At 37.4% G+C, this 23,724-nt stretch overlaps 1 long non-coding RNA gene across 1 annotated transcript; it reads left to right on the forward strand.

The window, feature by feature from the left end:
* Positions 1 to 2,953: 2,953 nt before the first annotated feature.
* On the forward strand, positions 2,954 to 4,785 carry LOC110804009 (uncharacterized). The gene is made up of 3 exons (XR_002537618.2): positions 2,954 to 3,642; positions 3,748 to 3,840; positions 4,496 to 4,785. It is a non-coding gene; the product is annotated as an uncharacterized lncRNA (long non-coding RNA).
* The last annotated feature ends 18,939 nt before the right edge of the window (positions 4,786 to 23,724 follow it).

Genomic DNA, 23,724 nt, shown 5'->3' on the forward strand with positions numbered 1-23,724 from the left:
CCCACGCAGCGCGGCCCACGCATCCGTGGCCTTGGCGCGCGCTGGGCCTGCCTTGCGGTAGGCCTGGGCGCTGCCTTGGCTGGGCTTGTGGCGCGCGTGCTTGCTGGGCGATGGCCCGGCTTCGTGCTGGGCCTTCGTCCGGCAGGCCTCGTCCGATGTTAATTCGTACGATACGCTTCCGATTAAATTTCCAGTTCCGGAATTTATTTCCGATACGAACAATATTTAATATTTCCGATTCCGGAATTAATTTCCGTTTCGAACAAATATTTAATATTTCCGTTTCCGGAATTATTTTCCGATTCCGGTAATATTTCCGATTCTGACAATATTTCCGTTTCCGGCAATATTTCCGATTCTGGTAATATTTCCATTTCCAATAATATTTTCCGATACGTACCATGTTTCCGTTTCCGGCAACATCTACGACTTGGATAATATTCATATTTCCGATACGATCCATATTTCCGTTTCCGGCAATATCATCGTTTCCGGAGTATTCATTTCTTGCCTGTGACGATCTTAGCTCCCACTGAAACCAAGATCCGTTGGTTCCGAATATTCATAGATGGAGTATTTAATGCCATTAAATACTTGATCCGTTTACGTACTATTTGTGTGACCCTACGGGTTCAGTCAAGAGTAAGCTGTGGATTAATATCATTAATTCCACTTGAACTGAAGCGGCCTCTAGCTAGGCATTCAGCTCACTTGATCTCACTGAATTATTAACTTGTTAATTAATACTGAACCGCATTTATTAGACTTAACATAGAATGCATACTTGGACCAAGGGCATTATTTCCTTCAGGGACTACACCAAGTTCACCTATGAACTTCCTTAGCCATATAGCTTCCTTTGCTGCTTCATGTGCAGCAATGTACTCCGCTTCAGTTGTAGAATCCGCAATGGTGCTTTGCTTAGCACTTTTCCAGCTTACTGCACCTCCGTTGAGGCAGAAGACAAACCCAGACTGTGATCTGAAATCATCTTTGTCGGTTTGGAAACTTGCGTCCGTATAGCCTTTAACAATTAATTCATCATCTCCACCATAGACCAGGAAGTCATCTTTGTGCCTTTTCAGGTACTTCAGAATATTCTTGGCAGCAGTCCAATGTGCCTCTCCTGGGTCTGACTGGTATCTGCTCGTAGCACTGAGTGCGTACGCAACATCCGGGCGTGTACATATCATAGCATACATTATTGAACCAATCAATGATGCATTTGGAATCCCTTTCATTCGTCTACGCTCATCAAGTGTTTTTGGGCACCGAGTCTTGCTTAGAGTCATTCCATGAGACATGGGTAGGTAGCCTCGCTTGGAGTCTGCCATTTTGAACCTTTCAAGCACCTTATTGATATAAGTGCTTTGACTAAGTCCAATCATCTTTTTAGATCTATCTCTGTAAATCTTGATGCCCAATATGTACTGTGCTTCTCCTAGATCCTTCAACAAAAAACATTTCCCAAGCCAAATCTTGACAGAGTTCAACATAGGAATGTCATTTCCGATAAGTAATATGTCGTCGACATATAGTACTAAAAAAGCAATTTTGCTCCCACTGACCTTCTTGTATACACAAGATTCGTCTGCGTTCTTGATGAAACCAAAGTCACTGACTGCTTCATCAAAACGTATATTCCAGCTCCTGGATGCCTGCTTCAATCCGTAGATTGATTTCTTTAGCTTGCATACCTTTTTAGCATTCTTTGGATCCTCAAAACCCTCAGGCTGTGTCATAAACACAGTTTCTGTTAAAACGCCGTTTAAGAAAACGGTTTTGACATCCATCTGCCATATTTCGTAATCGTAATATGCAGCGATTGCTAACATTATCCGAATAGACTTTAGCATTGCAACTGGTGAAAAGGTTTCATCATAATCCACGCCGTGGACTTGCCTGTCACATTTTGCAACCAATCTAGCTTTGAAAACTTCAAGTTTCCCATCCTTGTCCTTTTTCAGTTTGAAAACCCATTTGCTTCCTATGGCTTGATAGCCATCTGGCAAATCGACCAAATCCCATACTTGGTTTTCAGACATGGAGTCTAATTCAGATTGCATGGCTTCATGCCATTGCTTGGATCTAGGGCTCGTCATAGCTTGTTTGTAAGTCGCAGGTTCATCACTTTCAAGTAATAGAACGTCATAGCTTTCGTTCGTCAAAATACCTAAGTACCTTTCCGGTTGAGATCTATATCTCTGCGATCTACGCGGGGTTATATTTCTAGATTGACCATGATTCTCACCAATTACTTCTAAAGATCTCTGAGTTTCATCATGAATGTCATCTTGAGCATTCTCTAGAGTTTGTTGTTCGACTCGAATTTCTTCGAGGTCTACTTTTCTCCCACTTGTCATTTTGGAAATGTGATTCTTTTCCAAAAAGATACCATCTCGAGCAACAAACACCTTGTTCTCAGATGTATTGTAGAAGTAATACCCCTTTGTTTCCTTTGGATAGCCCACAAGGATACATTTGTCAGATTTTGGATGAAGTTTGTCTGAAATTAATCGTTTAACGTATACTTCACATCCCCAAATCTTAAGAAAAGACACATTTGTAGGCTTTCCAAACCATAACTCATATGGAGTCTTTTCAACAGCTTTAGACGGAGCTCTATTTATAGTGAGTGCAGCTGTATTTAGTGCATGTCCCCAAAATTCTATTGAAAGTTCTGTAACACCCCCTATTTTTAAGTCTGTTTTATTATTCTGTAATTACGATCATTATCGTAATTACGTCCTAATTTTTTTCCGATATTATTTTTATCGTATTATGTCTATCTTTTTGTTGAGACATAATACCAATTATTTGAGCCTAACCTTATTTTTATAAATCTGATTTTCATTTTTTTTAAATTTGGAAATTCCATATTTGCCTTTATTTGTTTAAGGAGACCTTGGTCTCATTTCAAAGTAAATTCTTTGACTACTCCTTCTCCCTTTTCTTGTTTCCTCCATACGTGTTAACAAAGGAGTTTGCCACCAAATATTTTTGACTTCTCTTTATTCTTGAAATTTGTCCAAGTTCATGGCAATTCAGTTCTTACTCCTCTTCTATATGTGGCAAAACCAGAAACTTTGAATTGACAAATGTCTGATTTCTTTCTCCTATTTCTATGACTCACCATGTCAAGAAATTCATATAAATATCCATTGAAACTCCATTGTTCTTCAATCTGAAAACCAATTAATATTTTGTATTACTAAGCTTAATTCATTTCCCTTCTATTTATTTCCTTGATTTTTCACCATTAATAATTACCCATTTTCTCTCTCCTCCTTTGACCACCGTGGTACCGCCGCTACCGCCACCACCTACTTCCGGCGAATCTCCCCGCGTCACCTTCTTTCCGTCGCCGGAATCCACCGTGGCCTTTGCTGCTACGGTGTGTTGATGTTGTTGTTTTTATGCGTGAGCTGCTGCTCCATTCTTGTTGCTTTTAACTTCTGCATTTCCATTTCATGACAAATGAATGTCAAAGTTTGAAGAGGGGTTGTTAATTTAAGTGGGCCTTAGTTTTATTAAGGGGAAACTATTGTCATAGGCTTGAAAATGTAAGTGGATCGTAAGTTGTGATGGAGGAGCAAGTATTATGGGCTTTGACCAAAAATTTAAGGAAAACCATGAAGCAAAGTAAGTATTTTGGTTAAGGTGTTGGTTAAAGTATTTAATTGATGATTCATATTAGATAATTAATTAATGTTTTGTTTTTAACATTGGGGTTGTCATGTGCAATAGCTACGTATTTGGAGGATTAATTAATGATGATGTAGCTTATCGATGTCAAATCAAAATGGTTGAAGGAAAAGTGATTAAGGTTCACCGACTGAGGTAATTATTATGTCTAACATTTTATCTTATATGTCCGTATATGTTATGTAATTTTTATGTCCAGCACTTAATTTTATATGCCCGTATAATATTTTAAGCGTTTATATAAATGTCCGTATGTGAAATGTGTGATTATATGATTATTATGTTTTTATGGGCTAAATGATATTATATGATGTATATCTATGATTTTGACCATGATGATATTCTAAAGTATCTCATTATTATATGATGTTATTGTTCGGGAATAATGACGATATTTATTAAGTTATTTTAAAGAAAGACGATGTTGCTTTTGTCGGCCTGGAAAAGTGAACTGAACTAGTAAATGGGCAAGTTACAGGTGGAGGCAAGTTAAAGTCAAAGTTAAAGTTAAAGGGAAAAAGTTCCCCCCTGAAAAGATATAAGAAAAGTCCCGCCAAAGCCTGTACTTGCCAATGAGCTGTAAAGGAAATGATTCCTTACCGACACAGTTTTCAAGATAACGAGATTAAGTTAGTTATTTCCGAACAATAAATGCTAATGATTGATATGTGCCAAATGATTTTAAAAACAAAACCGTTTTGACGGGCTGGAGTAATATTACTGAGTTTTCCACTCATTTTTGGAATTTTTTTGTGTTTTTCCTGTTTTCTATTTTTATGATGATGCACAGGTTCGATTAAGGAGCTCAAGCTGCTCAAATGAGAGTTATTACTGGAGTTGGTTATTTATTATGGAGATATCGAGATGAGAAATTATTTATTATGGAAATCATGTTATTGAGGTTGTTATAAGAATATTGATTTATATTTATTTTTGGAAAATTTGTATTATTTAAGAAATGTTATTTGAGGATTATTTTATTTGTGGGCCCATACCCACAGGTCCCAGGATTAATTAAACCTAATTCCGCTGCTAATGATCAGTTAAGTGCGGTTTATTACCGATAATTAAGGAGCCGAAATGTCGGGGCGTTACAAGTTCGGCCTGACCCATCATTGATCTAACCATGTCTAGAAGGGTTCTGTTCCTCCGTTCCGACACACCGTTGCATTGTGGTGTTCCGGGAGGAGTCAATTCTGATAGAATTCCACATTCTTTCAGATGGTCATCAAATTCATAGCTCAGATATTCACCGCCTCTATCAGACCGCAGTGCCTTAATCTTCTTGCCTAATTGATTCTCTACTTCACTCTGAAATTCCTTGAATTTGTCAAAGGATTCAGACTTATGCTTCATAAGGTAGACATAACCATATCTATTGAAGTCATCAGTGAAAGTGATAAAGTAGCTGAAACCACCCCTAGCATTTGTACTCATTGGTCCACATACATCTGTTAGGTTATGATACATATGACAATTCATAAATCATGCGGAAAAACCATAAAGCCAGGAAAACATATTATTTACACATAATCATTTAGCATAGTTTAGATGCATACTCTTTGTTGCGTGCCTTCCCTAGCTGCGCCCGAACCGAACAAGAACAAGTCTTTAGGACTCCAAGTGTCGTCCCTCCGTAGATAGTCCACAGCACGTCCGGATCCGCCTTAAGATTGACCAACTAGAATCGCCCTTAAGGTACTATTATTTTCGGCACTTTATAGGCAATTGTGTAATTGAATTTTGCTCTCAAAAACTCACTTTGAATACTTGAATGCTCGATGTAAATATGTGACCCTAGGCACTTATTTATAGAGTTTATGGAAAGGAATTATAATCCTATTAGAATACAAATCTATTTAATTATAATCCTACTAGGACTCTAATTAAACAAACTTTATCTATTAGGATTAGATTTAATCAAATTACGAATCCCGGTAGCCTTAGGATTCGAGTAGCACACACGAGTGGCGCACAAGCACCGCACACCCGCACGCAGGCCTTGCGGCCCACGCCGAGCGCACAGCGCAATGCCCACTGTCGCAGCCTTGTCCGCGCGCGCGCCCAAGCTTCGGCTGGGCCTGGCTTTTGCGCTGGGCCTGGTCGTATGCATGGCGTGTGGTTGTTGCGCTTGGCTTGCTGGGCGATGGCCCGGCTTCGTGCTGGGCCTTCGTCTGGCAGGCCTCGTCCGATGCTAATTCGTACGATACGCTTCCGATTAAATTCTTGATTCCGGAATTCATTTCCGATACAAACAATATTCAATATTTCCGTTTCCGGAATCAATTTCCGTTTCGAACAAATATTTAATATTTCCGTTTCCGGAATTATTTTCCGATTCCGATAATATTTCCGATTCTGACAATATTTCCGTTTCCGGCAATATTTCCGATTCCGGCAATATTTCCATTTCCAATAATATTTTCCGATACGTACCATGTTTCCGTTTCCGGCAACATCTACGACTTGGATAATATTTATATTTCCGATACGATCCATATTTCCGTTTCCGGCAATATCATCGTTTCCGGAGTATTCATTTCTTGCCTGTGACGATCTCAGCTCCCACTGAAACTAAGATCCGTCGATTCCCAATATCCATAGATGGAGTATTTAATGCCATTAAATACTTGATCCGTTTACGTACTATTTGTGTGACCCTACGGGTTCAGTCAAGAGTAAGCTGTGGATTAATATCATTAATTCCACTTGAACTGAAGCGGCCTCTAGCTAGGCATTCAGCTCACTTGATCTCACTGAATTATTAACTTGTTAATTAATACTGAACCGCATTTATTAGACTTAACCATTGAATGCATACTTGGACCAAGGGCATTATTTCCTTCAGTCTCCCACTTGTCCTTAGGGACAAGTGTGCATTTCCTAATTCCTTTGTCGCTCGATGCTTGCTCTTGAACATAAGGTAAGAGTTGTCATCCTTATTACGTCCAGAGGTGTTCCTCGGTTTCAGAGTTCAACTGATCAAATAAACAGATAATCATAGCCTATGATTCATCCGAGCACGGCCATGCATTTCACAGTTTCTAGCTCTCCGAGTGGCCTTGTACAACTTTTAAGCATCTCATCCCGATTTATGGGAGGACAATCCCAATCTTGCGATCTTGAGATTAGACTTCGTTTGATAGGTGATTACCTGAGCGTTTCCTTTATAGCCTCCTTTTACGGTGCGACGGTTGGTCAACGTCAAAGCAACCAGTTCTCAAACAAGTAATCTCAAATCACTCAGGTATTGAGGATTTAGTGTCTAATAATTTTAATGAAATTACTTATGACAGATTTTCATCTCTTACAGTAAAGATTCATAGGTCTTGTCCGATACTAGTCTTCCCAAAGTAAGTATCTATGCAAATGATTATGACATTGCCATGTCCACATAGTTCAAGAAACAGAACTACTAGTCATCTTGCATTCTAGTCGTCTAACGTTTTCTATGCGTCCAATTTTATAGAAAACTCCAACCAGGGACCATTTTCAACCTTTGACATTCAAGTTCACTTGATAGACATTCCTTAGTCACAGGACTGGTCCTGACAGTCTATCTTGAATATATTGTCAAATTGAAGGGAATCATCATTTAATAAACCACAAATTAAATGGAAAAATGAATTCTTTTCATTTATTGTGAATGATTAACCAATAATGTTTTACAAAGATTTAAACTCTAAAACTTTAAAACATTAAACAGGGATATCAAAGCCATTCTCCAATATGCTTGATTCCCATAGCTGCAGTGTGCGAGTTGTGCTTCGCCTGCGGCAGAGGTTTAGTCAATGGATCTGATATGTTGTCATCAGTTCCAATCTTGTTTATCTCGACTTCTTTTCTTTCAACGAACTCTCGTAGAAGGTGAAATCTACGAAGTACATGCTTGACTCTTTGGTGGTGTCTAGGCTCCTTTGCCTGTGCAATAGCTCCGTTATTATCACAATACAGGGCTATTGGTCCTTTAATGGAGGGGACTGCACCAAGTTCACCTATGAACTTCCTTAGCCATATAGCTTCCTTTGCTGCTTCATGTGCAGCAATGTACTCCGCTTCAGTTGTAGAATCCGCAATGGTGCTTTGCTTAGCACTTTTCCAGCTTACTGCACCCCCGTTGAGGCAGAAGACAAACCCAGACTGTGATCTGAAATCATCTTTGTCGGTTTGGAAACTTGCGTCCGTATAGCCTTTAACAATTAATTCATCATCTCCTCCATAGACCAGGAAGTCATCTTTGTGCCTTTTCAGGTACTTCAGAATATTCTTGGCAGCAGTCCAATGTGCCTCTCCTGGGTCTGACTGGTATATGCTCGTAGCACTGAGTGCGTACGCAACATCCGGGCGTGTACATATCATAGCATACATTATTGAACCAATCAATGATGCATATGGAATCCCATTCATTCGTCTACGCTCATCAAGTGTTTTTGGGCACGGAGTCTTGCTTAGAGTCATTCCATGAGACATGGGTAGGTAGCCTCGCTTGGAGTCCGCCATCTTGAACCTATCAAGCACCTTATTGATATAAGTGCTTTGACTAAGTCCAATCATCCTTTTAGATCTATCTCTGTAAATCTTGATGCCCAATATGTATTGTGCTTCTCCTAGATCTTTCATCGAAAAACATTTCCCAAGCCAAATCTTGACAGAGTTCAACATAGGAATGTCATTTCCGATAAGTAATATGTCGTCGACATATAATACTAGGAAAGCAATTTTGCTCCCACTGACCTTCTTGTATACACAAGATTCGTCTGCGTTCTTGATGAAACCAAAGTCACTGACTGCTTCATCAAAACGTATATTCCAGCTCCTGGATGCCTGCTTTAATCCGTAGATTGACTTCTTTAGCTTGCATACCTTTTTAGCATTCTTTGGATCCTCAAAACCTTCAGGCTGTGTCATAAACACAGTTTCTGTTAAAACGCCGTTTAAGAAAGCAGTTTTGACATCCATCTGCCATATTTCGTAATCGTAATATGCAGCGATTGCTAACATTATCCGAATAGACTTTAGCATTGCAACTGGTGAAAAGGTTTCATCGTAATCCACACCGTGGACTTGCCTGTAACCTTTTGCAACCAATCTAGCTTTGAAAACTTCAAGTTTCCCATCCTTGTCCTTTTTCAGTTTGAAAACCCATTTGCTTCCAATGGCTTGGTAGCCATCTGGCAAATCGACTAAATCCTATACTTGGTTTTCAGACATGGAGTCTAATTCAGATTGCATGGCTTCTTGCCATTGCTTGGAGCTAGGGCTCGTCATAGCTTGTTTGTAAGTCGCAGGTTCATCACTTTCAAGTAATAGAACGTCATAGCTCTCGTTCGTCAAAATACCTAAGTACCTTTCCGGTTGAGATCTATATCTTTGCGATCTACGCGGGGTAATATTTCTAGATTGACCATGATTCTCACCAGATTCTTCTAAAGATCTCTGAGTTTCATCCTGAATGTCATCTTGAGCATTCTCTAGAGTTTGTTGTTCGACTCGAATTTCTTCGAGGTCTACTTTTCTCCCACTTGTCATTTTGGAAATGTGATCTTTCTCCAAAAAGACACCATCTCGAGCAACAAATACCTTGTTCTCAGATGTATTGTAGAAGTAATACCCCTTTGTTTCCTTTTGATAGCCCATAAGGATACATTTGTCAGATTTTGGATGAAGTTTGTCTGAAATTAATCGTTTGACGTATACTTCACATCCCCAAATCTTAAGAAAAGACACATTTGGAGGCTTTCCAAACCATAATTCGTATGGAGTCTTTTCAACAGCTTTAGACGGAGCTCTATTTATAGTGAGTGCAGTTGTATTTAGTGCATGTCCCCAAAATTCTAATGGAAGTTTGTCCTGACCCATCATTGACCTGACCATGTCTAGCAAGGTTCTGTTCCTCCGTTCCGACACACCGTTCCATTGTGGTGTTCCAGGAGGAGTCAATTCTGATAGAATTCCACATTCTTTCAGATGGTCATCAAATTCATAGCTCAGATATTCACCGCCTCTATCAGACCGCAGTGCTTTAATCTTCTTGCCTAATTGATTCTCTACTTCACTCTGAAATTCCTTGAATTTGTCAAAGGATTCAGACTTATGTTTCATTAGGTAGACATAACCATATCTACTGAAGTCATCAGTGAAAGTGATAAAGTAGCTGAAACCACCTCTATCATTTGTACTCATTGGTCCACATACATCTGTATGGATTAAACCCAATAGTTCATTTGCTCTTTCTCCAACTTTAGAGAAAGGTTGCTTTGTCATTTTTCCAAGTAAACATGATTCGCATTTACCATAATCCTCTAAGTCAAATGGTTCTAGAATTCCTTCCTTTTGAAGTCTTTCTAAGCGTTTCAAGTTTATATGGCCTAATCGACAATGCCACAGATAGGTGAGATCTGAATCATCCTTTTTGGCCTTTTTGGTATTTATGTTATATACTTGTTTGTCGTGATCTAATAAATAAAGTCCATTGACTAATCTAGCAGATCCATAAAACATCTCTTTAAAATAAAACGAACAACTATTGTCTTTTATTAAAAAGGAAAATCCCTTAGCATCTAAGCAAGAAACTGAAATGATGTTTTTAGTAAGACTTGTAACATGGAAACACTCTTCCAGTTCCAAAACTAGCCCGGAGGGCAACGACAAATAGTAAGTTCCTACAGCTAATGCAGCAATCCGTGCTCCATTTCCCACTCGTAGGTCGACTTCTCCCTTGCTTAACTTTCTACTTCTTCTTAGTCCTTGTGGATTGGAACATAAGTGTGAGCCACAACCTGTATCTAATACCCAAGAAGTTGAATTAGCAAGTATACAGTCTATAACGAAAATACCCGAAGATGGAACGACTGTTCCGTTCTTCTGATCTTCCTTTAGCTTCAAGCAATCTCTCTTCCAATGCCCCTTCTTCTTGCAGTAGAAGCATTCGGATTCAGAAGTGGGTTGACTGACCTTCCTCTTTACAGATTTGGCGCCAGTTTGCTTAGTTGGGCTGGCTTTGTTGCCACCTTTCTTAGCATTCCTCTTCTTTCCAGATTTCTTGAACTTGCCCCCACGCACCATAAGCACATCCTACTTATCACTTTTGAGCGTCTTTTCAGCGGTCTTCAGCATACCGTGAAGCTCAGTGAGCGTTTTGTCCAGACTATTCATACTGTAGTTTAGTTTGAACTGATCATACCCGCTATGAAGAGAATGGAGGATGGTGTCTATAGCCATTTCCTGAGAAAATTGCTGATCCAGCCGACTCATATTCTAAATGAGTCCAATCATTTTGAGAACATGTGGACTTACGGGCTAGCCTTTCTTAAGCTTGGTCTCAAGAATTTGCCTATGAGTCTCGAATCTTTCGACTCGAGCCAGATCTTGGAACATGTTCTTCAACTCACTGATGATTGTGAAAGCATCTGAGTTGATGAACGTTTTCTGTAGATCCGCATTCATGGTGGCGAGCATTAGACATTTCACATCCTTGTTGGCATCAATCCAACGATTGAGGGCTGCCTGAGTGACCCCGTCGCCTGCGGCTTCGGGCATCGCCTCTTATAGGACATACTCCTTTTCTTCCTGCATAAGAACTATTTGCAAGTTCCTTTGCCAGTCAAGGAAGTTCTTCCCGTTCAACTTCTCCTTTTCGAGAATTGATCGAATGTTGTATGAATTGTTGTTTGCCATATTTAAAACTACAATTGAAAAGAATTAACAAATAAATAACCATTCACAGTTTCTCTTAATAAACTTAAATTCTAGCATACATGCATAATTCAATGTTTATTAAGCATTTTATTCAAGTTATGTGTTCCGGCAGGTGTGAATAAAATGATTCCAAGATCCTAAAATCATTTGAGAATTCTGGGTTCGGCCGAAAAATACTCTTTTTGTCAAAATTTTAGAATGCCTTTTACATGCGGAATTGACACAAAAATCACTCGATTTGGATGAGTAACGAAGAAACTGCCGAAAAACTGCGTACGTATAATTAAATAAACGCAATTTGCAATTAATTAACAATTACGAAAATTAATCACCCCTTTTAATTCTTGCAAATTTGTAATATTTAACCATGTACATGCAATTTAGATTATGAAAATAATAAGAGGCTCGTGATACCACTGTTAGGTTATGATACATATGACAATTCATAAATAATGCGGAAAAACCATAAAGCCAGGAAAACATATTATTTACACATAATCATTTAGCATCGTTTAGATGCATACTCTTTGTTGCGTGACTTCCCTAGCTGCGCCGAACCGAACAAGAACAAGTCTTTAGGACTCCAAGTGTCGTCCCTCCGTAGATAGTCCACAGCACGTCCGGATCCGCCTTAAGATTGACCAACTAGAATCGCCCTTAAGGTACTATTATTTTCGGCACTTTATAGGCAATTGTGTAATTGAATTTTGCTCTCAAAAACTCACTTTGAATACTTGAATGCTCGATGTAAATATGTGACCCTAGGCACTTATTTATAGAGTTTATGGAAAGGAATTATAATCCTATTAGAATACAAATCTATTTAATTATAATCCTACTAGGACTCTAATTAAACAAACTTTATCTATTAGGATTAGATTTAATCATATTACGAATCCTGGTAGCCTTAGGATTCGAGTAGCACACACGAGTGGTGCACAAGCACCGCACACCCGCACGCAGGCCTTGCGGCCCACGCCGAGCGCACAGCGCAATGCCCACTGTCGCAGCCTTGTCCGCGCGCGCGCCGAAGCTTCGGCCGGGCCTGGCTTTTGCGCTGGGCCTGGTCGTATGCTTGGCGTGTGGTTGTTGCGCTTGGCTTGCTGGGCGATGGCCCGGCTTCGTGCTGGGCCTTCGTCTGGCAGGCCTCGTCCGATGCTAATTCGTACGATACGCTTCCGATTAAATTCTTGATTCCGGAATTCATTTCCGATACGAACAATATTCAATATTTCCGATTCCGGAATCAATTTCCGTTTCGAACAAATATTTAATATTTCCGTTTCCGGAATTATTTTCCGATTCCGATAATATTTCCGATTCTGACAATATTTCCGTTTCCGGCAATATTTCCGATTCCGGCAATATTTCCATTTCCAATAATATTTTCCGATACGTACCATGTTTCCGTTTCCGGCAACATCTACGACTTGGATAATATTTATATTTCCGATACGATCCATATTTCCGTTTCCGGCAATATCACCGTTTCCGGAGTATTCATTTCTTGCCTGTGACGATCTCAGCTCCCACTGAAAGTAAGATCCGTCGATTCCGAATATCCATAGATGGAGTATTTAATGCCATTAAATACTTGATCCGTTTACGTACTATTTGTGTGACCCTACGGGTTCAGTCAAGAGTAAGCTGTGGATTAATATCATTAATTCCACTTGAACTGAAGCGGCCTCTAGCTAGGCATTCAGCTCACTTGATCTCACTGAATTATTAACTTGTTAATTAATACTGAACCGCATTTATTAGACTTAACCATTGAATGCATACTTGGACCAAGGGCATTATTTCCTTCAACATCTGTATGGATTAAACCCAATAGTTCAGTTTCTATTTCTCCAACTTTAGAGAAAGGTTGCTTTGTCATTTTGCCAAGTAAACATGATTCGCACTTACCATAATCCTCTAACTTAAATGGTTCTAGAATTCATTCCTTTTGAAGTCTTTCCATGCGTTTCAAGTTAATATGCCCTAATCGACAATGCCACAGATAGGTGAGATCTGAATCATCCTTTTTGGCCTTTTTGGTATTTATGTTATAAACTTGTTTGTCGTGATCTAATAAATAAAGTCCATTGACTAATCTAGCAGATCCATAAAACATCTCTTTAAAATAAAACGAACAACTATTGTATTTTATTAAAAAGGAAAAGCCCTTAGCATCTAAGCAAGAAACAAAAATGGTGTTTTTAGTAAGACTTGGAACATGGACACACTCTTCCAGTTCCAATACTAGCCCAGAGGGCAACGACAAATAATAAGTTCCTACAGCTAATGCAGCAATCCGTGCTCCATTTCCCACTCGTAGGTCGACTTCACCCTTGCTTAACCTTCTACTTCTTCTTAGTCCCTGTGGATTGGAACATAAGTGTGAGCCACAACCTGTATCTAATACCCAAGAAGTTGAATTAGCAAGTATACAGTCTATAACGAAAATACCTGAAGATGGAACGACTGTTCCGTTCTTCTGATCTTCCTTTAGCTTCAAGCAATCTCTCTTCCAATGCCCCTTCTTCTTGCAATAGAAGCATTCGGATTAAGAAGTGGGTTGACTGACCTTCCTCTTTTCAGACTTGGCGCCATTTTGCTTAGTTGGGCTGGCCTTCTTGCCACCTTTCTTAGCATTCCTCTTCTTTCCAGATTTCTTGAACTTAGCCCCACGCACCATAAGCACATCTTGCTTATCACTTTTGAGCGTCTTTTCAGCGGTCTTCAGCATACCGTGAAGCTCAGTGAGCGTTTTATCTAGACTATTCATACTGTAGTTCAGTTTGAACTGTTCATACCCTTTATGAAGAGAATGGAGTATGGTGTCTACAGCCATTTCCTGAGAGAACTGCTGATCCAGCCGACTCATATTCTCAATGAGTCCAATGATTTTGAGAACATATGGACTTACGGGCTCGCCTTTCTTAAGCTTGGTCTCAAGAATTTGCCTATGAGTCTCGAATCTTTCGACCCGAGCCAGATCTTGGAACATGTTCTTTAACTCACTGATGATCGTGAAAGCATCTGAGTTGATGGACGTTTTCTGTAGATCTGCACTCATGGTTGCAAGCATTAGACATTTCACATCCTTGTTGGCATCAATCCAACGATTGAGGGCTGCCTGAGTGACCCCTTCGCCTGCGGCTTCGGGCATCGCCTCTTCCAGGACATACTCTTTTTCTTCCTGCATAAGAACTATTTGCAAGTTCCTTTGCCAGTCAAGGAAGTTTTTCCCGTTCAACTTCTCCTTTTCGAGAATTGATCGAATGTTGAATGAATTGTTGTTTGCCATAATAAAAACTACAATTGAAAAGAATAAACAAATAAATAATCATTCGCACTTTCTCTTAATAAACTTAAATTCTAGCATACATGCATAATTTAATGTTCATTAAGCATTTTATTCAAGTTATGTGTTCCGGCAGGTGTGAATAAAATGATTCCAAGATCCTAAAACCCATTGAAGAATTAAGCACATTATGTATTTAGACTCAATTCTAAAATCTTTTAGGTAAGCAAAAGCCTTTTGCTAATAGTCTAGAAACTACTCTTGGTTGATAGGTACGTCTAAGAACTTATTAGGTAAACCTATCGATTTTGCCACGACATAAAAGGACTCCTTACTTATATCGTTGAGTTTCACCAAAACTAACATGTACTCACAATTATTTGTGTACCTTACCCCTTTAGGTTCAATAAGTAACACCTCGCTGAGCGTAATCTATTACTAGATTGATGTAAAGGTTATCCAAGTAAGTGTTATTTTGGCATGGCACCTTTTAACTCAATTTTTAAGTTTAGAACTTAAGGGTCTTACTATGTTGGTTAGATTTTAAGTGAACTAAAATCCTTAATCATGCAACATAATCAAGCTTCGATCTCATGCATATTTAAGACATATTTAAAAGAAATAAATAACTTAAAGCATGCATAAGATAAATGTGATCTAGTATGACCCGACTTCATCTTGAAGCTTCAACTTCAAAGTCCATCTTGAAAATGATTGGAAACTTCGTCTTGAATTTCACCGTGGGAGGCGCCATTTTCTTCAAATAGGATCAGCTATAATTAAAACTAATTACAACTATTTGATGGTACGCAGACCATATTTGAATTGAAAAACAAATTTGGTGCATTAGACCAATTACATTCAAATTAATGGTACGCAGACCATATTTTCTATCCTATTTGGGCCATACTAGTCACTTCATAACCTGCAAAACAGTACATATACAATATATACCCTTCACCCATTCATTATCATGAATGGCGCACATAGACTTTGTTAGTAAAAACACATTGTATGCATCACATAAATATTTGCAGCAATTAATCAAGGGCACCAATAATCTACCAATTATTCCAGTCCTTATTAATTCTAATCAAGTTGTTTACCTTAAAGGATTTGTAGACCTAATCAAGAGTTTATGACTAAAATTGCTCCCACTTAAACCAATAAATTTATATGCTTTACTAATTTTAAACATAAAATTGTATTTCTAGTCTAACCGGAAACATACAAATTTAATTAAAATTTAAAGCTCATATAAATTTATAATTGAATCCATTTATTTAATTTATTTTTCAGTTGAATTAAATGAATTGAAATTAATTCAAGGTTTAATTTTAGTAAAATAATTAGTATAAATGAAATTTATAATAATTATAATATTCAAAATTAAAATCCGAGAAAACAATTTAAATTATCAATTTTAAAATTAATTAAAATTATTTCCGAACTGAAAATCTCAAATTAAAATTCAAAACGATTCAATCGTAACAGGACGAGCACTTGAGCTTGCGCCCAAGTCCCATCGTGTGCACGACTGGTCGCGGCACAAGGCACGCATAGCTCCACGCAACACGCAGCCACAGGCCACACGCACACGCAACCATCGCTGGCCACGCTGCGCGCAGCCTCTGTGCTGTGTCGCGCCTGCTGCTGCTTTCCCTCGCGAGGTATCGCTCGCTGGCGCGAGCAGTGCGCGCTGTGGCGCAGCTCGCTCGCTGCCCACACGCGACTGCTCGCTTGCCTTGCCACTCGCCCACGCCCATCGCATAGCACACACGGCCAGCACCTCTGCTTCGCGCGCGCGCCATGCTATGCTGCTCGCTGCATTCGTACCGCACGGGCGACGAGCTCCCTTGCTCGTCGTCGTGTGCCCGCACTATACAACACCCCTTAAGGGTAACACGCAGCTTCCTTTGCTTTGTGCGTGCAACATTTATGAGCGTTTTCATAAAAATTTAAAATTTTTAATTTAAAATTAACGACAAATTAATAAATCATATTAATTTCATAATTTTAGGGCGAAAAATCGAAAAAATTTTAATCAATTAATTTCCGATTAACATGGATTCAAATCTAGGTCATAAAAATATAAAATTTAAAATTTAACATAAATTAACAATTTTTATGGTGGATTTTAATCATGGATACCTAATTAAATTATTAATTAATTATGAAATACAAATCAATTCTAAATTATTCAAATTTCAACAAATTAATCATAATTACAAATTAGGTTGTATAATTAACAAGTCTAGGCATTCATAATTGTTAAACATATACTGTAGGTCAATCAAAAACTCAAGATTTATCAACAAGAATCGCAAATATTCAATTTAACATCTTAAATTTACAAACTTTTGCGTTCGAAAAACTTAAACCTCCGAAAAGTCATAGTTAGGCTTCGAATTTGGGAATTCTGGGTTCGGCCGAAAAATACTAATTTTGTCAAAATTTTAGAATGCCTTTTACATGCGAAATTGACACAAAAATCACTAGATTTGGTTGAGTAACGAATATTCTGCCGAAAAACTGCGTACATATAATTAAATAAACGCAATTTGCAATTAATTACGAAAACTAATCACCCCTTTAATTCCTTGCAAATTTGTAAAATTTAACCGTGTTTATGCAATTTAGATTATGAAAATAATAAGAGGCTCGTGATACCACTGTTAGGTTATAATACATATGAATAAACATAAATCATGCGGAAAAACCATAAAGCCAGGAAACATATTATTAACACATAATCATTTAGCATAATTCAGATGCATACACTTTGTAGCGTGCCCTCCCTAGCTGCGCCCGAACCGAACAAGAACAAGTCTTTAGGACTCCAAGTGTCGTCCCTCCGTAGATAGTCCACAACACGTCGCAAGTGTCGTCCCTCCGTAGATAGTCCACAACACGTCCGGATCCGCCTTAAGCTTGACCAACTAGAGTCGCCCTTAAGGTACTATAAATTTCGGCTAATAGGGCAAGAGTGTATGGCTGAATTTTGCGAAAATCTTACCTTTGAATACTTGAATCTTACGTGTATAAATTTGTGACCCTAGGCACATATTTATAGAGTTATGGAAAAGGACTTAGAACCTATTAGAATACCAATTTAGTTTAATTAGAATCCTATTAGGAATCTTATTAAATAAAATCTATCTACTAGGATTAGGATTTAATCATAGAACAAATTCTAATAGCTTTAGGATTTGTATTGCACACAACCGTACACGAGTACGAGCACGAGCACCACCCGCGCAAGCCTTGCGGCCCACGCGAGCTGCACTCGCTCGCAGCCCAAATGTCGTAGCCCAGATTTGCTCCGCGCGCGCCAAGGCCTTGCTGGGCCTGGACTTGCGCTGGGCCTGGCGGGGCTTGGCTGTGTGCGATTGACGCGTGTGGCTTGCTGGGCGATGGCCCGGCTCCGTGCTGGGCCTTCGTCTGGCAGGCCTCGTCCGATGCTAATTCGTACGATACGCTTCCGATTAAATTCTCGATTTTGGAATTCATTTCCGATACGAACAATATTTAATATTTCCGATTCCAGAATTAATTTCCGTTTCGAACAAATATTTAATATTTCCGTTTCCGGAATTATTTTCCGATTTCGATAATATTTCCAATTCTGACAATATTTCCGTTTCCGGTAATATTTCCGATTCCGGCAATATTTCCATTTCCAATAATATTTTCCGATACGTACCATGTTTCCGTTTCCGGCAACATCTACGACTTGGATAATATTTATATTTCCGACACGATCCATATTTCCGTTTCCGGCAATATCATCGTTTCCGGAGTATTCATTTCTTGCTTATGACGATCTCAGCTCCCACTGAAACCAAGATCCGTAGATGGAGTATTTAATGTCATTAAATACTTGATCCGTTTACGTACTATTTGTGTGACCCTACGGGTTCAGTCAAGAGTAAGCTGTGGATTAATATCATTAATTCCACTTGAACTGAAGCGGCCTCTAGCTAGGCATTCAGCTCACTTGATCTCACTGAATTATTAACTTGTTAATTAATACTGAACCGTATTTATTAGACTTATCATTAAATGCATACTTGGACCAAGGGCATTATTTCCTTCAGCCAAAGCCATTGATAATTGATAACTTATATTGTATATAAGTCATTCTTTATTGAATGAACTAGCTTTCAAAGAACGGCCAGTTGTATATGTTGTTTAGATGTCTTCTGATGTTTTAATTAGTTAGTACTTGTGATTTTTGGTAACATATGAATTAAATAGAGGTGTAATTTAGAGGTTGGAATGATGAATAAATATTCGATGTTAAAGTGGTGGAGTGGAAGAGACTAATGAGTATAGTAGACTATTAATAACTTGATGTTGAATAAGGAAAATGGAGTGGAAGAGGCATTAGAAGTTGTAAAACAAAGAAACAATAAAGAAAAATTGAAAAAAACAACAAAACAAAATGATGGATGAAAGGAGAGATGCCACATTGCTTCTAATAATGAGATGCCACATGCATGGCTTCTAATAAACTATGGTTTTCCTTTTTAAATACTAGGTATAGATGTGGGAAAATTTGCGGTTTATTTTCAGCTTTGGTTAGTCGACGAATTGACTGCAATATACTCCCTCCATTCCATAATGATGTTCCAATTGAGGTTTTTGACACTATTCACAATAGAAGAGAATCTTCTAAATTATTTCCACCATATAAGAAAAAACATATTCATGTGGGATCTTGTTTGATTTGTCTACATGAACACTTTAAGAATATCAAAAAATTATAATTTTTAATATTGTGTAACAATAGATAAATACGATACAAAACATGCGTTGGAAAACGTGAAAAAAGAAATTGGAACATCATTGTGGAACAGAGGTAGTAGTCTTGAATTACGAAAGTTTTCAGCATTTGTTCTTTGGATGAAGTGTGTGTTTTCAGGTACCCGCAGAGGTTCCTGCTGTGGAGAAGAAATGGTGGGTCCTAAATTATTTCGATATCGGGAAGCCTCTCCGTCGAGGAAAGTTTGGCCATGTCTACTTGGCTAGAGAGAAGAGAGTATGCCATTTTAACTTATTCTTATTTTTGTGTTACTGTTTGTTCATTCTGGTGATTTATTATTACGTTGTTTGATTATTTTGAATAGAAATAGGAAATGAGAAAAGGGGGTTAAGCTATTGCTTCACTTAACACCCAAATATTTAGCTATAAAAGGAGGAAAAAATATATGGAAATTTTTAAAATTTTGATGCTCAATTTGCAAAATTTATTTTCTTCAATTTACTGATGGTATAGGAATTATAATGATAATTGTGTTTTTGTTTTTTGTTTTTATGTTATCGTATAGATGTCACATTCAAGGGAAGAAAGGTTAGTTGTTATGAAAAATTTGGTGGTTGTACATCTTTTAGTCCCTAGCTGCTATTCAATTGAAATGTTATACTTCATGTTGAATTCATTTCTTTGTTAATTTTTTGGTGGATGATGTGTGTCAGTAGGTCTCCTCCGCCAGATGGTTCTGCCTCCCCTGGGATTAATCTCTATTCTCTAAAGGATTTTAGAAGATGTGTAGAGAATTGTGATATCGTTTTCTTAGTTTGGATTTCGAGGTTTTCTTTGCGGACTCAGATTTCTACGTTCGTGTTTTTATTTATTTATGGGTTCTTTGTTAATACGAATTGGTAATCGGTATTTGATTTCATATGATAATGTGTATCATATGAACAGACAAAGATCCCTCGATGAAAGGTCTCTTAATGACTTTCTTATGTCGCCTCAGGTGCAAACTAGAAATGCTGATAATATAAGCCACTTAGGAGACATCTAGAAAATATTGTTTGCTCTGGTCGTCGATCTTTGATTACTTCATGTTTTCAGTTTGCTTTAAAGTTTCTCTCCTGAAATCTTTCAGTGATTTCAAGCAAACTGAAAACAGGAAGTTTGCTTACTGAAAATAGGAAGTAATAGGGTTGATCTAGAAAATATTGTTTGCTTTGGTCGTCGTTTTTCGATTACTTCCTGTTTTTAGTTTTATTTAAAGTTCCTCTCCTAAAATCTTTCAGTGATAAAATTGTTGTTCTATGTTGATCAAACCTTTTCAATAATGTTGCATGTGCGACTAATGATTTGTTTCTCATGTCAGGTTTGCATGTTCTTTACAGATAATCAGTGATACGGATACCCTCCAGAAATGATTGTTTCTACTCTTCTGACATATGTTCGAATAAACTCCATTCTCTTTTGACATATGCTCTCCTGGTTTGATTCCAAGGTCCTCCCTTATTCGGATTAGGACTTAAGTTTATGAATGGAGCATAGTGTAGCATTAAAGTATGCATCAATCAACATTGTATCTCAAAAATGGTACCTCCAAGTTGTGATATCAAGTTCAAGTCATCGGTCTTTTGGTATGCACTTCATAGGAAACTTTTGATTTTTCCATTTTTATCTTTTTGAACCCTGTTAGTGACTCAATGCCTAAAACCATTATTGAAAAACCTGGGATTATGGGCCAGTTTAGTTCTATTATTACTATGACAATGATACAATAGTAGTGAATTGATAAGATCAAGGTATATGTGCTAAGTTGCTTACCATTGAACAAGCCATTATATAATAGATAGGTATAACATAATTCGTCACAGTATTAATTTACATTGAATTTTGAAATATTTGTGTTATTTGTTAATATTGATGATTTGATCTTGATTTTATAGTATGTTTGCTTAAGTGAATCAAATTTGCATTTTTAATTTGCACGCATCGCGTGCATATAAGACTAGTACTCAATTATTAGACTTAAAACCTATATTTTTAAGTTGAACACGCTCCCGAACTTCTTGAAGACATGTCAATGTAACTCCATGCAAAATGCAACCAATTGAGCACATGAATGATACTTTTTTTTTTACGAAGAGCACACGAGTGATACTCTGTAAGAGACAACCACAAGAAACTTCAACTTGCACCCTTTGCCTATCACAATTTGGATTATACACATGGGTGCACAATACTCACTGTGCACCCAGATAAACATTCATTGAATACCTAATGAACATGGAGAATTATTCCAACGTACGCGTACAAATAGAACATTTTATTACACGAAGTACTCCCTCCGTATCTTATTAGGAATCACGTATTAAGGAAGGAGATTGAATCTAACAAAAATAATAAAACAAGTGGGAGAGAGAGTAAAAAAACAAATAGAAAAAAATGTTGAGAAAAGTATTTTAATCAAAGTAGATAGGGTGTTTATTGTAGTAATGGTCCCTATAGGAAATTAGATACATTAAATAATTAGACGGTGGGTAGAAAAATTACTAAAAATGGAAGTGTGACTCCTAATAAAATACGGCCGAAAATGGTAAGTGTGACTCTTAAAAAAATACGGAGGGAGTATGTTCTTTGGATTTAAACTATATGTTAAATTACTATATTTTATTTGCGTATGATCAATATATTTTTTGAATTTGAACTATAGGTTCATTTAAAAATAGGGTACACAATACATGAGCATTATGCACCCGAGTGTATAAATCACATTTTGCCTATGGTGCAAGATCCTCTCTAATTCCTGGAAGAAATGGATGGTCAATTTCTTAAATCAATGGTTGAGCATATATACATGAAGAGGAAATAAAGAGGATATTTTTTGTTTTTAATTGGCTTATGTTTCACAATTTTAAGATAGGAAATGAATGAGGAATAAAGGAAAGGATCTTAATGCAAAAGTTCACTCATCACATCCCTTTTATAGTACGACAGTCTATGCCTATATATACGAGTACTCCTTTTGATCCAAAATAATGATTTGATCCAAGTATTGTTATATTTTCTGAAGCACAAGGATATGTGAAAAAAATCCTCAAGAACAATTATTTATTGTGCATTAAATGAAAATATTCACCATTTAATCAACGGGTCATACCTTATAAGAGATACAATTAAGATCTCATTTTTTTTTAAATTTAGTATTTAGGCTCTGTTTGGCAACTCCAGCTGAAATTGAGCTGAAACTGATAAGGTAACTGAAATTGATAAGATAACATCTGAAACTGATAAGGTGCTGAAACTGATAAGATAATTATTTCATTAAATGTTTGGTAAAACTTATTTATTAAGTACCCGAAATTTTTTACTCCGTAGTACTCCCTCCGTCTCTTTTTGTTTTTTACGTTTTCCTTTTTGGGTGTCCCAAAATATTCTTTACATTTCCTTTTATATTATCACATAAATGATTTAATATTCTATCAAAATTTGTGTCCAATTATTATTTTAACCAATTAAATACATTAGGTCATTAATCTCTCTCACTTTTCCATTGAGACATTAACTTTTTCTCATTTCCCCAATATTAGATTTTTTGATAAGAGTGAAAACATTATAAATAAGAAAAATCTCAATGCACATTAACTAGTCGTTAAAACGCGTGCAAAATACCAAACGTAAAAAACAAAAAGAGACGGAGAGAGTATTTATATTTATATCATATGTAAAATTTTCGTTGTGCATTAATTACGAATAAAATTCAATCTCAATTAACTCCTACAATTTTCATTGTGGAGTAGTTTTTTTGTTTTTTTTGTTGTAATCGTAAATTTGTATTGTGGACATCTATTCAATTTTACAAATAAAAAAACTAGAATATCATTTTACAGTTCAAGAATTTAAAAACTAAACACAACAATTCCTTGAAAACAAATAAAAGCACAATCCAAAAGAAATGACACTCACTTTACCACTCCTAAAATACAAGTATATGAAAAACCCACTACGTACCCACCCCAATCCAGCCGTACTTGAATCTCCTCTCTCCCTTTCGTTCTTATAGTTCCTTCTGGTTCTCTTCATTTTAAAAAAAAATTAGACACCCACGATTGCAATATCTTATGTAGTAAGGGAATTTTCTGGGTTTTTGACATTATCAAGTTCGGCAGCTTTTTGATGCAACAAAGATTTTCTACACTACAAGAGTTCTGTATTTCGGCGTATCGCAATGCTTTGGGAGCATTCTGTTGTTTTTTTTACGGATGAAAAATGAATT

The sequence above is a fragment of the Spinacia oleracea genome, chromosome 6 (assembly GCF_020520425.1).
Source record: "Spinacia oleracea cultivar Varoflay chromosome 6, BTI_SOV_V1, whole genome shotgun sequence".
NCBI classification, from domain to species: Eukaryota; Viridiplantae; Streptophyta; class Magnoliopsida; order Caryophyllales; family Amaranthaceae; genus Spinacia; species Spinacia oleracea.